The sequence below is a fragment of the Podarcis bocagei genome (assembly GCF_964188305.1).
Source record: "Podarcis bocagei genome assembly, chromosome: Z".
Taxonomy (NCBI): Eukaryota; Metazoa; Chordata; class Lepidosauria; order Squamata; family Lacertidae; genus Podarcis; species Podarcis bocagei.
Genome location: NC_138140.1, coordinates 20,699,314 through 20,707,116, shown reverse-complemented (window position 1 = coordinate 20,707,116; position 7,803 = coordinate 20,699,314).

Below are 7,803 nucleotides of genomic sequence, written 5' to 3'. Positions count from 1 at the left end.
CAAATTAAGTAAATCAATAAAAATACTTACCTAGCTGAGTACCTAGCTGGCTACACCCATGTAGGGTGGTCCAACTGTTTAAACCAAGTGGGCCGCAAGAGTACTTGACACAGAATCCATGGGCTGTACACTGCCTTGTCATGCGGGGTAGGGAGCAAGGCCAATATTTGACACACACACACACACACACACACACACACACACACCGTCCTCACTCTGCCTTCCCAAAGTTGGCTAAGTGAGGTGATGGGCTTTGGAAGAAGGTGTGAGGCTCTGGCAGGGTCCCAAAACCTCCTCCATCCTCCCCAAAGCTGGGAAATTGCTAACTAGGTTTTACCAGCCTTTGGGAAGGCAGTGGGAGGGCTGTGGATGGGGGGTGGGAGGCATTGCCAAGAACCACTGACAAAGGCCTTGAGGCCATGCAATGGGCCACCCTGCTGTAATGGACAGTAGAACCAGACTAGATAATCTGTAGTAAATTGTAGAAATTTGTGTAATTGATGTACTGTGAGGTGGGTGCACTATATTTAATTGGGGGCAGCTGGCTGAGTAGATCTGCCACAATATTAATTGGCAGTGAAAAGAGGTGGGACCACTACACCTGCCCCAGAGGGAAACCTTCTAGCAGTATTCAATGGCATCTCAAGTACAGTACCATTTTACAATCCCATGGTGGGGTGGGGGCTTTTAACTTATTCTTTATGTACTGCTAAACCAGCTTTGAGTCATATATATATATATGGTTCACTGCTGTAGCATCATAATGCTATCCTATTTTTAAAAAAGAAACTTTCCTAATCATTGCAATTAACTACATTGCAAAAATGGCAATGACCCAAGATATATTTAAAATATATTAATTACCATTACTGTGTAATGGTACAATTGTGTAATAGCACTGTTATATAAAAATTAACAACATGTTAATTTTCTATTATTATTCCTCTCATTAAAAATATGTAGCTGGGAAAGCATTTTAGCAATAATTAAAATACTGATTTTTAAAAAAACCAAAGGTCTTAAAATAGCACTGATCTCAAGCATTTGAGTGAACATAAGATCATAAGGAGAGAGCCTGCTTGCTGGATCAGGTTAGTGGCCCATGGAGTCCAGCATCCTGTTCTCACAGTGGCCAACCAGATACCGCTTATGGGAAACCCACAAGCAAGACCTGAAGAGCTCTCTCCCCTTGTGTGGCTTCCAGCAACTGGTATTCGGAAGCAATCCTCTTTTAAAGCCATCTGAGTTGGAGGACATGCCTCCTGTGGGCATGAGTTCCATAGTTTAACTTTCTTTTATCGATCCCGAATCTTCCCTTGTTCACTTTCGCTGGATGTCCGTGAGTTGTAGTGTTAGGAGAGAGGAAGAAAGACTTTTCTTCTCCATGCCATGCATAATGTTACAGATCTAAGGTAATAGAACTTAAATCACAGGTTAAACCAGGAAATCACCTGGGAGAAGGGCCATCTGGTGTAATTACCAGACAATGGCCAGTCATCGACCCTCTGTCTGAGCTCTGAGCAGAGTTGGAAGGGGGAGGTTTCAGGAGGCATGATGTCACACAGGAAAAAATGTGTCCGTTTGAAAAACATAAGTCTGGATAAGGAGAGCAAGTTGTCAGATGTGGAGCAGTTACTTGGAGCAAGGGTTATTGGGAAGAAGACAGGAAGTGGGCAGAACTACAGGAGCTGCTATGAAGGCCAGAACCATCATGGCAGGCTGGGAATGAGGCATGGAGATGGCATGCAGGATTCTTTGGACACCACTGCTATGGGGAACAAGCCCCTCTAGAGATGCAATGCTCTGAACTCTCTCCAAAGTAGACCCGGGTGTAAATATGCATGCCTGTTACAACAATAACAAACCATATTTCTTAAAGATACTAGTCTCCACTAAGCCTTGATTTCCCAATGGAAACACAACCCTTGGTGAGCTCTGGAACCCCCTTGGAATATTGCTACTGCTCAGCAGATATTAGGGGTGGCGCACGAAACTCTGCAGCAATAATTTTATACGCTTCTACCATGTCGCCTCCAACACGCCGTTTCCCTAAGCTAAAAAGTTCCAAGCACTGCAACCGTTCTTCATAGGAGTCGCTCCATCCTCTTTGCTTGCATATGCCCAGTGCAGAATCAGCTGGCATATGCCTGGAAAGTTGCCAGCTTCCCCATCACCCGAGCAGGGCTTGCTCCTTGGAGCGGAGTCGCGCTCTGACACATGGCTCCCAGCTGCCACGGCTGGATGCCACGTGGGCTTGGAGAGCTTGTGCATGAAACAGAGCCAGCCAGGGATGAGCCAAGCCTGGGAGCAACACAAAGAGCTGGCTTGTTTACTTCCGTTCGGTGTTTAACAAGCAGGATCTGGTGCAGCGCCTTGTTTACAAAGGATCTTGGCTCTCAGGTGGCAGCAGAGGCGTCTGACGCTTTCTTGCATTTCCTCGCAACTGCTGTCATAGAAGCCTAGAAGCCTAGGGTTGGAAGGGACCCCTGGCCTGGGGGGGGGGTGTCATCTAGTCCAACCCCCTGCAATGCAGAACACAGCTAAAAGATTCCTGACAGATGGCCATCCAACCTCCATTGAAAAGCTCTAATGAATCATAGAATTGTTGAGCTGGAAGGGATCCCAAAGGACATCTAGTCCAACCTCCTGCAATGTAGGAATCGCAGTTAAGAATATCTGACACATGGCAATCCAATCTCTTTTTCTTTGGGGGGGGAACTCATCCTTTACAGCCACACCTCTTCTGCTTCTAGGGCCCTCAGCAGGGCATATGATTTGTTTCCCCAACTTATTAATGGCTAATTACCCCTCTGTTGGTTTTAGGGGAGGATACCAGTAATATTTGTGAATCAAGGCTCATTCCCCCCCCCTTTTCACCCCCCTGAGATTCATTTCTCCTTGACCCTCAAGCTGGATGACACACTTCCAGGGGGAGATCTGCTCACAGAGGAAGACACTGTGGGCTTTGTTTGGACTGCCCTTTTGAACGGAGGATCACTTTTTTCATCAAAAGGTCCAAGTCCGCTACCGAATATCCAAGATAAGCAAAGGCCACCCACCCTGGAGGATCATTTGAATCCAAGGGAGGAGGAGATCAAGCTCCATCTCAGTCCAGCCTCCACACACTCTATGCCTTCTAAGATTTAGGACAGATAAAAGGAAGGACTTCTTCAACACAGCACATAATTAAACTGTGGAACTCACTCCCACAGGAGGCAGTGATGGTCACCAAGGTGGGTGGCTTTTAAAAAGGGCTGGCTGGACAAATTCATGGAGGAGCGGAGAGCGATCAATGGTTACTAGCCATGATGTCTATGCTCTGTCTTAAAGGCCAGAGGCAGCAATGCTTCTGAATACCACTTGCTGGAAGCCACAGGATGGAAGAGCTGCTCTTTTTTGCAGGTGCTGCTTGAGGGTTTCCCATCCGGTTGGCCTCTGAGAGAAGAGAATGAGGGACCGGGTGGGCTTTTGGCCTGATCCAACAGGGCTCTTCTGATGCTCCTGTGGAACCTCCAGGTTCAGATACACTCTATCTAGAATAATCGAATCATAGAATTGTAGAGTTGGAAGGGACTCCAAGGGTCATCTAGTCCAACTCTGTGCAATGCAGGAATCACAACTAAAGCTTTCATGACAGATAGCCATCAAGCCTCTGTTCAAAAACCTCCAATGAAGGAAGATGCACCACCTGTCAAACAGCTCTTAGCACCAGGAAGTTCTTCCTGATGTTAGTTGGAATCTCCTTTCTTGTAACTTGAAGCCATTGGTTTGGGTCCTACCCTCTAGAGCAGGAGAAAACAAGCTTGCTCCCTCTTCCATGTGACAGCCCTTCAGGTATTTGAAGATGACTCTCATGTTACGTCTTATTTTCCAGGGTAACATGCCCAACTCCTTCCACTGTTCCTCCTAAGGCTTGGTTTCCAGACCTTTAATCATCTTGGTTGCCCTCCTCTGCACACGTTCTAGCATGTCTATTTCCTTCTTAAATTGTGGTGCCCAGAACTGGACCCAGTATTCCAGGTGTGATCTCACCAAGGCAGAATAGAGTGTTACTATTACTTCCCTTGATCTGGATGCTAACGTCTGTTGATGCAGCTTAGAATAGCATTAGCCTTTTTCCTTCTGCAACACACTGTTGACTCATGTTCAGCTTATGGTCTGCTAAGACCCCTAGATCCTTTTCATATGTACTATTGGCAAGCCAGGTGTCCCCCATCTTATTTTTGTGCAGCTGGTTATTCCTGCCTAAGTGCAGAATCTGACTTTTGTCCCTGTTGAAATTTATTTTTTAAGCAGATGTTTGGTGGCCATTTGTCATGGATGCTTCAGTTGACATTCCAGCATTGCAAGGAGTTGAACTAGATGACCCTCAGGGTCCCTTACCAACTCTACAATTCTATGATCTTATAGTTTGATTATGCTTCCCTGCTTGGAGTGACCTCTTGCCTGAGGTTCAGTTCACAGGGTGACACTCCAAGGCCATCCAAGAATCAGAACCTGGTCTTAGCTGTGATTCCTGCACTGAAGAGGGCTTGACTAGAGGACACTTGAGGGTCCGTCCAACTCTACCATTCTATTATTCTTTGCTGGACCATGTGGCAGGGTCCATCTACAATTTTCTTCCCCACAGTGAAGCATTCGTGGGCCTTCGAGAGGTTCTTTGGACTAGCGTCTGAAATATTTTCTCTACTCAGGAGGACACCTGCAAAACCTGACCCCAGTAGGAGAGCTGAGAGCCTCCACAATCCTGTTTCCTTTGGAATCAACCGACGTCTCTCTTCCTTTGCTGGCTCCGGAACATCGCAGAGACCTGGGAGTCCTAACGACAGTCAATTGTGCAGCAAGAACTTGGCACTCAGCTCACTGCTGGGGGAAGTGGGTGGGGCAATTACACCAGTCTGCAAGAATTGGGGGTGGAGGTGAAATTCTAGATGCCTGCACTACATCCCACCAGAGTCTGAACAGAGCTGAGTTCCACAGCAGAGGGATGGAGTGACTCCCCTATGAGGAAAAGTTGCAGCATTTAGCTTAGAGAAAAGGCAACTAGAAGTGACACGATAGAAGTTTATTAAATTAAACATGGCTCAGAGAAAGTGGATAGAGGGACCATAAGTTTTTCTCCCTCTCTCCTAACACTAAAACTGGTGTTCAACCAATGAAGCTGAATGTGGGAAGATTAAAGACAATTAAAAGGATTTCTAGGTGAAACTGTGGAACACGCTTCCACAGGAGGCAAAGATGACCACCTACCTGAATGGCTTTATAAGAGGATGAGACAAATGCATGGAGGAGGAGAGGGCTATTGAAGGCCAAGGTGGCTATGCTCTGTCTCCGTAGCTGGAGGCAGCAATCCTTATGGTTACCAGTTGTTGGAAACCACAGGAGGGGGGAGTGGCTCTTGGATCCTGCTATGAGTTTCCCATTGAGGCATCTGGCCATTGTGAGAACAGGATGTTGGACTAGATGCTCCATTGGCATGATCAAGCAGGCCATTCTTATGTTCTTATGATTGGCCTGGAGGGCCTTACTTACTTACTTACTTACTTACTTATTCATTTTCACTTATAGCCCAGCTTTTTTTCTGCAAAGAACTCAAGGTGGTGCGCATAGGTTCCCCCCCTTCTCATCCAGTCCCTGCAACAACCCTATGAGGGTAGCTTAGACTGAGAGGCAGAGCCTGCAACCTAGTGTCACCCAGTCAACTTCATTGAGTGTGGATTTGAACCCTGGTCTCCCAGGTCCCAGTCTAATCCTCACAAGAACCCTATGAGGTAGGTCAGGCCAAAAGGCAGTGACTAGCCCTCAACATCACACCCAGTGAGCTCCACAGCAGAATGGGAATCTCTGCCCTGCTCTCTCACAGGTCCTAGTCCTGACACTCTAAGCACTACGCCACACTGGCTTCTCCCAGTTTCTTCCACGCATGAACATCCCAGTGCAGCTTTGCAGGGTTGGCGGTCAGGTCAGGTCTTGCATGTTGCAAATGCACTTTACTCCCCAGCCTTTACATTATGCTGGAAGAGAAAGGAGACTGGCCATCCTCATCCTTACTGCAACATCTGGCTCGGGGAAATTTATCAGCAGGGAATTGCATCATTTTAATCTTTAAAGCATCTCCCTCCTCCCCTGCTAAAACCTCCCCCCCCCCGTAGAATTGCTCAAGGAAAGGAGGCAGGTTTTTTGGGGGTGGGTGGAATTACTCCCTTCCCCAAATGCAGAGGCGGTAAAGGATCTCTTTACTGGCAAGCAATGGGGGGCTGGGAAGGGGCTCCCCAAATGCCATTGAGTGCTGAGACAGAAGAGGGGGGCCTGAACATTCATGTCAACGAGAGATTAGTGGGGGGAGCATTTTAGGTCTCTTGCCAGCGGCCAGGTTGCCATGGTGACCTGCTCAACCTTTCAACATCAAAGGGCTGCCTGTCAGTTTCCTGCCATTGAAGTGGGAGATGGGAGTCCCCCCTTTTTCCTCTTCTGCAAGCCCTCCTGTGGGGCAGGAGCGGTGTGTGGTGAAGAGCAAAGGACTCCCTCCTCCTTGAGCAGAAGGCAGACTGGCCTGGCACGAAGCCAGCCTCTACCCCCACCTTGAAACTGGCGGCCACTGACTTCTGGAAGCCCACAAAGGACCCTCACCTGCCAAGCTGGGGTGTTTGGGGGTGGGGGAATGGAAGAAAAAGAGCTAGCCCTGGGAATTGGGGGCAGGCTTTGTCCCTGTGACAGATGTCAGGATTTCCACTCAACTCAGCTTTCCACACCAACACAGGCCACCCCCACCCCAAGGAACATTTTTTTTTGCTCCTTTCAACCCTTTCTCTCCTCTTCTTCCTCCTGCTAAAGACACAGGTTCATCTCGTGGGAATTGAGGGGGGAATGATGCTGCTTGCCAGAAGAGAAGTAATGGGGCCCCACTTGGATGCTTGCAACCAGCAAGGGAGAACAGCTGATCTGTCCTTAGAAGCACAGATCCTACTGTTGGTTTCTCTGATTGCAGGGTGGGGGGTGGCATGTCTGCATGATGGAATGGCCACATTTTACACATAAGAGACGTTCCAGCATTGCAGGGCGTTGGACTAGATGCCCCTTGGGATCCCTTCCCACCCTACAATTCTATCATTCTATGACATATAGATATAAGAAGAGGTTGATGGGCCCATCTGGCCCAGCATCCTGTCCTCACACTGGTCAAATGCTCCTAGGAACCTAGGAACCTAGGTAGGCTACCTCTTTGCCTGGAGGCTCCATAAGAGCATCATAAGAGCCCTGCTGGGTCAGGCCGATGTGCCATCTAGTCCAGAATCCTATTCTCACAGTGGACAACCATATGCCCATGGTGGGAAACTTGCAGGCGGGATTCAAGCATAAGAGCCCTCTTCCCTCTTGCGTTTCCAGCAACTGGGATTCTAAACATTGCTGCCTTCAACAGTGAAGGCAGAAAATGGTCATCATGCCTAAAGGTAAAGGTAAAGGGACCCCTGACCATTAGGTCCAGTCGCAGACGACTCTGGGCTTGCGGCGCTCATCTTGCTTTATTGGCCGAGGGAGCTGGCGTACAGCTTCCGGGTCATGTGGCCAGCATGACTAAGTTGCTTCTGGCGAACCAGAGCAGCGCGCGGAAACACCGTTTACCTTCCCGCCAGTATTTATCTACTTGCACTTTGACGTGCTTTCAAACTGCAAGGTTGGCAGGAGAAGGGACCGAGCAACGGGAGCTCATCCCGTCGCGGGGATTTGAACCGCCAACCTTCTGATCGGCAAGTCCTAGGCTCTGTGATTTAACCCACAGTGCCACCCCGCGTCCCGGCCATC